The sequence below is a fragment of the Symphalangus syndactylus genome, chromosome 11 (genome assembly GCF_028878055.3).
Source record: "Symphalangus syndactylus isolate Jambi chromosome 11, NHGRI_mSymSyn1-v2.1_pri, whole genome shotgun sequence".
NCBI classification, from domain to species: domain Eukaryota; kingdom Metazoa; phylum Chordata; class Mammalia; order Primates; family Hylobatidae; genus Symphalangus; species Symphalangus syndactylus.
The window spans coordinates 64,663,209-64,671,181 of record NC_072433.2 but is presented as its reverse complement, the minus strand read 5'-3'; the positions used below and the strand labels follow the sequence as shown (position 1 = coordinate 64,671,181).

Sequence of the window (7,973 nt, the reverse complement as noted above, 5' to 3'; positions counted from 1 at the left end):
AACTGCTCCATCCTTCTTAAGCATTGTGGCAAGTGAGTCTCCAAAGCTGGGTGCAGGAGATGCCTGCCTGGCCACTCCCTGCCATAAGGACTTTACAAAGAGTCCATTGTGCACAGCGTAATCTAAGATAGAATCAACGCACCCCGCTGGGCTGCTTACCCCCAGCTTTGGCTGGTTGCATAGAAGTAAACATTTTCAGTTGATAAAAAATGCCATTGTGAACTCAAGTCAGGCACAGCATTTTTAGATACCTAGAACCTGGGTCCTGGCTGCTTGGAACAAAAAGAAAATTTGTGTTGTGAGTTATCACTTAGGGACTCAGGTTCAGTGGTCCCCAGTCACAGAAAAGAGAGGCCAAGAGGATCTGAATTCCACCTGTATTCATTCATTTGATAAATATCCATTGAGTCCCTATTGTATGCCCAGCATTGGGCTTCACCCCTGGGGAGAACTTAGCTTTAGAAGGACTCTTTCAGGGTTCACACATTCAGAAGCTTCCAGAGCCTGATAGTAACCTAAAAGGCGGGGTTGGGGAGGGGGAGCTGTGCTTATGCCCATCTGAAGGGGCCCTCTCCTCAGCTTCAGTTGCCTGTTACCATAATGGTCTTCAAGCCCAGTTTTACCAGATCTTCTTAATTTTCAAGAGAAACTAGAAAATAGAATTTTTACGTGAAATCTTTTAAGCATAGGCTGAAATTTTAAAAGAAAAACAAAACAGACTGCCCTGCATGGATAAATACCAAACCAGTCCCCAAGCCTTCAAATAACTTTTGCTTTAGAGACAGTGGGGAGTGGTGGTGAATGAGGTGTCTGGAAGGAGTGAGAAGGGTATCTTTTCTCCCCTTTGCTTGCTTCATGATCTTAGGCACGTTATCTAACCTCTCCATGCCTTATGTTCCTCATGTATAAAATGAGCATGATAAAGCATATTGTAGATTTAAATAAAAGAATATGTGCACATGCCTGATCCATAATAACTCAATAAATGTGAGCTATGATTTTTGCTGGCCATCAGGTCCACTCTTCCAGGAACCTCTTTTTATAACATTCTTGACTGTTGAACATTCAACCACTGCTTGTGCACCTCCTGAGACAGGAAGCTCATGGCTTCTTAGGGAATGTCAGTTGTATAAAAATCCCCGAGTCTCAGTAGCTTAATCTAATATATGTTTATTGATTGCCCATGCCCCAGTTCACTGTGGTCAATAGTGCTGTGTTCCACCCTATGCCTGGTGGATCCATACCCTCTCTCTGCTGGCTCTGCCATCCCCCAGGACCTTCCCAGAATCCTCTGCTGGGTTCTCTGCTTTCAGCTAGCTGAGAGGGAGAGAGAGAAAGGGACAGAATGAATGAATCAGGAGCATCACATATCACATCTGCACATTCCCATTTGCCAGAACCCTGTTACATGGCCCCAATCTACTTATAAAGGAGGCTAGGACATGAAGTGTTCCTATATGTCCAGAAACAGAACAGAGAAAACAGCATTAATGAACATCTAGACAATCTCTGCCACACACTGCATTCATATAAACACAATTCTATGGATTTAGAATGTCTACCTGCTGGTCTCTGTTTTGCCCTTCAAAGCAACACACACAGCAGCAAGACACAGGTTAGGGGGCAGACAGGCTTGGATTTGAATCCTAGTTCCAATACCTGCTAGCTTTGGACCTTGGCAAATTCCTTAATCATCTGTGCCTCAGTTTTCTTATTTGAAAAATAAGGGTAGTTCTCATTGCCTCTGGGTTGCTGTAAGGATGGAATAAACACACTGCATAGTAGCTAGTATATAACCTAGAAGGTGCTCAGTTAAAACCAGTGTCTCCTCTGGTCCTCTTATATCTGATTGCTTTGCAGGTATTTAAAGATGACTATGATTATTTCCATAAGTTTTCTCTTTCTCTAGTTTTCTCAGCTTTTTTCACTATTTTTATATTACATCATTGCAGGACCTCTCACTCTCCTAATGGCTGTTTCAAGGATGTACCCTAGTTTGTCCCTTGACAAACTGCCTTAGTTTGGGTTTCTCTAGAAGACCTTGAGACAAGGACTTGGGTGCAAATCATTTAGAGGGAAGTAGTCTTTTTTTTTTTTTTTTTTAATTTTTTGAGACGGAGTCTCGCTCTGTCACCCAGGCTGGAGTGCAGTGGCGCGATCTCGGCTCACTGCAAGCTCCACCTCCCGGGTTCACGCCATTCTCCTGCCTCAGCCTCTCCGAGTAGCTGGGACTACAGGCGCCCGCCACCACGCCCGGCTAATTTTTTTTTTGTATTTTTAGTAGAGACGGGGTTTCACCGTGGTCTCGATCTCCTGACCTCGTGATCCACCCGCCTCGGCCTCCCAAAGTGCTGGGATTACAAGAGTGAGCCACCGCGCCCGGCCAGAGGGAAGTAGTCTTAGGAAACAGAAGTGAAGGGAAAGAGGAAGGGAGAAAAGTTAATAACTGAGTGGGTTAGAGTTGTATGCAGCTGGGATTCAATTCCATTGGGAACTCCGAGAAACCATGCTGCAAGCATCTTGGATAGTCACACATTCTATGTCCTGCAGGATGGGGGAGCTGGGGCATTAATCCATGAAATCCTATTCCCATCGACTGAGGGCTTCTATCAACTAAGGAGTATTACCTTGAAAATATGGGTTGGGTCTACATATAGCTCAGCAGGCTTTCCTGACCTCCAGAAAGCAAAACAGAAAGACGCTGTGATGTGAGCTTATATGGACACTGGTAAAGTGCAAGGCAACGTTCACCACAGCTACACTGGAATCTGGTGGCTGGAGGATATGGCTCAGTGCATCATAAGCTCTGCTACACAGCCTCTAGCAAGAGTGTCTGGAAGAATTTACCCCATATGCTCATAAATATTGTGTCTGAATGTAGGGATTATGGTAATAATTACTCTATCTTTTTAATTTGTTTCATTTCCTCAAGGAAACTGTGATGGTCAGTAATAAATACTGTGATCCAGGTGAGGGTTTGACCAATGCAGAACAGAAGACATAATAGCTCATTAAAAGCAGACTGAGAGTAAAGGAAGAATTAAAACTGCTTCTATTTGCAGATGGCATAATCTTGTGTATAGAAAACACCAAGGAATCTATACAGAAAATATCTAGAACTAATCGAAGAATTTAGCAAAGCTGCAGGATCTAAGATCAGTATTTTAAAAATCTATTGTATTTGTATATATCAGCAATGTCAAGCCCAAAAAAAAATTAAAAAAATTCTATTCACAAAGCATCAAAAAGAATAAACGGCAATAAATGTAATAAAAGTTTAAGACTTTTACACTAAAAATTGTGAAACATTACTAAGAAAAATTAATAAAGATTTAAATAAATGGAGACATTCCCTGTCCATGTATTGGAAGACTCAAGCTTGTGAAGGTGGCAATTCCCCCCTCAAATAGATCTATAGATTCAACACAATTCATATCAAAATTCCAGCAAGCATTTTTGTAAAACTTCACACACAGATCCTAAAATTTATATCAAAATGCAAAGTATAGCCAAAACTATTTTGAAAACTAAGAACAAAATTGAAAGACTTCTATCACCCAATTTCAAAATTTACTACAAAGCCACATGAATACACTGTGATATTGATGTAAGCATAGACATATCCTTAGAGATGAATGGAGAAGAACTGAGAGTTCAGATATAAACCCTTCCATTTATGGTCAATTGATTTTTGGCAAAGGTGCCAAAAAAATCAATGGGGAAAGGATAGTCTTTTCTCAGCAAGTGATCCTGGAACTATTGCACATCCACATGTACGAATATAAACTTAGGCCCTTCTCTCACATCATATGCAAAAAATGAATTAAAAATGGATCACAGGCCTATATAGAAGAGTTAAAACTACAAAACTTCTGGAAGAAAATACCTTGGTAACTTTGAGTTGGGTAAAGAGTTCTTAGATATGACACAAAAATCATGACAGTTAAAGGAAGAAGTGATACATTAGACTTCATCAAAACTAAACTTTTGCACTTCAAAAGATCATTAAGAAAAAAATGTTTAAAAACAAGCTCTAGGCTGAGAAAATATTCAAAAATCATAGACTTGATAAAGGACTTTTGCACAGAATAAAGAAAAAACTCTTACAACTGAATAATAAGAAAAACAACTTGATTTTTAAGTGGGCAAAAGATTTGAATAGCCATTTCACTAAATAATGTACATAAATGGCTAACAAGCATATGGAAAGATGCACAATATCATTAGTCATTAGGGAGACACAAATTAAAACCACAATAAGATATCACTACATCCCCACTAAAATAGTTATGATGTAAAAGAGAGACAATACCAAATATTGGTGAGGATGTGGAAAAATTGAAACCATCATATATTGTTGATAAGAATGTAAAATGGCCCGTTCATGTTAGAAAACAGTTTGACAGTTTCTTTAAAAGTTAAACATACATTTACCATACAGTCTAGTGATTCCACTCATAGGAACCTACCCAAGAGAAAGAAAAGCATGTCCACACAAAACTGTACATGAATGTTTACAGCAACATTATTCATGACAGTCAAAATCAGGAAACAACCCAAATTTCCATTAACTGATGAATGAATAAGCACAATGTAATATGAGCAGATAAGAGAATACTCCACACCGCAGCCAGGGTGAACTTTTGAGATTACAAACTTGATCTGTGATATTAAGGTTAAAAGACAAATGAGACAATTGTAGCAAGTTTGTTAACAGTTTTAAAGTATTTGACTATATAAGTGTATATAATGTCTTGTCTTGGTACCTGTGTAAGTCATTTTGGAACTGATACACATTGTTGCTGATCTGCTGACTTGCTTCTTTGGTATGAAGCAGCATCTGGGCTTGCAATTTCTCTACTTCCCTGAATTCTCTTCCAGTTTTTCTGACTCCTAAGCCAGGTGTATGTGTTTAGCTCCATAATGAAGGACTCCAGCTTTTGTGGAGTCTGGCTCATATTCATAAGACAATAGCCTTTTTCTGATCTTCATTTCCCGCCTGTGGACTTCAGAGATTTGGCTGGGGTCAGATCTGCTCCCAAGCTCATGTGCTTTTAGAGCATTCAGTTTCTTGCAGGTTGTCAGATTGAGGACCTCATTTTCTTGCTGTCAGTTGGAGGCTGCCTTCAGCTCCTATGCTATATGGCTCTCTTCACATGGCAACTTGCTTTTTCAAAGCCAGCAAGGGAGAGAGAATCTCCTGGAAAGATGGATTAGAACATTTTTTTTACTAATAAAAAAATCGTATTCACTTAGAAGCATTCAGAATTCAGAATGTCAACAAAACAGCTGCCACTTTTTTTTTTTGCAATTACAGAGTGGTATTCAGTTAACAAAACAACAATTATTTCATATAAGCTGCATCAGAGACAAGTGAAAGTAAAAAATCTACCATCCCCATGTATAACTAATTTGTGCTGTGCACTAAGAAGAACTTGCTTTAAATTTCCTTGCCAGTTTACAACCCCCATACTGTATCAGGCAAGGTTAGTGCCTATTGAAAATACACCAGGACAGGGCTATCTAAAGCCACATTCAATAGTGTGTTAACTATACAAAAAAGACACTGTGCAGTTTAAAAACAAATGTTACACAGCCTTACATCTCAATGTCTTTCTTTAAAAGGAGTTGTAAACAGGGGGTTTAAATGCTTTCTAGACAAGAAAAAAAACTGTGCTAGAACCAACTTACTCATTATCATCATCATCATCTTCATCTTCCTCTTCTTCCTTTTTTTGCTTTTTTCAGCCTTGACAACTCCCTTTTTTGCTGCATCAGGCTTTCCTTTAGCTCAGTATGCAGCAATATCCTTTTCATATTTTTCCTTCAGCTTCATAGCCTTCTTTTCATAAGGCTGCTTATCATCTGAGCCAGTGCCCTTCCACATCTCTTCCAATTTCTTTACAACTCACCAGTGGATAGGCCAGGATGTTCTCCTTTGATTTTCAGGCAATACTCAGAACAGAACAAGAAAACAGCAAAAGAATGCCTCTTGGGTGCATTGGGATCCTTGAACTACTTTTTTGTCCTAAAGGAGATCTTTAGGAGGGATATAGGTTTTCATTTGTCTTTCATAACGAGCCTTGTTTGCCTTTGCCATGTCTACAAATTTCCCTTTATCTTTAGCAGACATGGTCTTGCACCTCTCTGAGCACTTCCTAGAAAACTGAGAAGTTGACTGAACCATCTGGGTGCTTCTTCTTATGCGCCTCCTGACAAGTTTGCCAAAGAATGCATATAATAACACTTTGCTTCTCAGGTTCCATGGATCTCTTTTGCCCGTGTTTAGTTATTTTTCCTCAGTGAGGCACAGAGTTGTCCAGTGCCCACCTGGCTCTCACTTGCCCCCATGCTCTCTCTATGCAGCTCAATGTACTCAGAATCTTATATAATATAATCATGTAAACATAATCACATATATCTCATCATTTTTTGCCAAATTCTACTAGTTAGAAGCAAATCACAGGTTCCATCCACACTCATGGAGAGATCCCACAAGGGTGAAACCAGGAGGTGGGGATTGTGGGAGCTACCCTAGCATCTGTCCTCAGTTCACCCTTTTGGCCTCCAATGATTTGTGTCCCTCTCACATGCAAAATACATTTATTATTTACCAAGATCCCTGAGAACCTCATATCATCACAGCATCTGCTTGAAGTCCAGCATCTCATCATTTAAATAAGGTCCAGGTATGCATGAGGCTCCTTGAGCGTAGTTCCTCTCAATCTATAAAACTAAAGACAAATCATCTTGCTCCTAATGCACAATGAAGGATTGAATATAGTAAAATAGTTATAGACATTTCTAGTTAAAAAGAGAAGGAGAGGTGGGCAATGGAAGATAAAAAGGAGTTACAGTCCAAAGTAGTTTTAAAATCCAGCCTAGCAAACTTCAGTCAGAATTCTTTGATTAGATTTCAAGGGCTGGGAATAATTCACCATAGCTCTTGGTTCCACCCTCTGAGTCATCTTTCCTTTTTTCATGAAAAGTAGCACATGTTTGCAGCTGAGTAGTTTTATCATTCTGCTTCCTGCCAGTAGAATTTTGGAGATCTAACAGCCTCCTTTCATTTTGTACTCTTTCTGTCCCTTTCAGTTTAAGTTGGCAGTGTTTTTGCTGAAATACTTTTCTTAAATACTTTGTGGGTTTCCAGTAAATTTCCCTTTACACAAAGGCCACATCCAAGGTTCTTTTTGAGCTAGGCCCTCTTCTACCTTGAGTTCCTGCTGAGATGGTTGAAAGATAACTCAATTAAGCTTCCAAAAGGCCCTATTATTTGAGGGGTTCTGTGAGATACACCATTAATCTCTGGAGAGGGCCCTTTGTATGACTGAATACTACTCTGATCCCTTAATCTTCCTGAGATTTTAACAAAAGCTTGTACAATCACTACTTAGCTTTTTCTCTAGGCCAGGACTTATCTGTATGCCACATGCTCAAAAGTGATTTCTTAATTTTAACATCTTTTGCCATCTGGAGAGACTGAGAATTTTCAGAATCATCCTTGATTCCTTTTTGTTTAACAGTTCTTCCCTCGATTTATCGCTCTCCTCTTGAATTTTACTACAAGCACCAAGAAGAAACCAGGTGGTATCTTCAACACTTTGCTTGGAAATCTTTTTAGCTATATTTCATCACTTTGTATATGTATCACTTTTTATATGTATCATTGTGATGATTCATTTGTGTGTTTCTGCTTTTAAGGCATTTGTAGCATTTAAAAGACTTAGATACAGGATATTTGTGATTTTAGAAGTATATATATTATATACTATATATTACATATATTTAGGATAATCAATTAGTTTATAAACTAATATTTAAATATTTGGAAAATGTCACATTTGTTAAATGTATAAGTTTTTATTTTTAGTCATTTAGGGAGTATTTGAATTTTTAGAGAATTCTGTTTATTATATAATTAATAAAGATGTAAGCAGACTACAAATAGCAGTGATTGTGCCTCTCTACAC

General features: G+C 38.8%; 1 pseudogene; it reads right to left on the bottom strand.

Moving 5' to 3' along the window:
• Positions 1–4,328: 4,328 nt before the first annotated feature.
• On the bottom strand, positions 4,329–7,662 carry LOC134731737 (high mobility group protein B1-like; annotated as a pseudogene).
• Between the last annotated feature and the right edge of the window lie 311 nt (positions 7,663–7,973).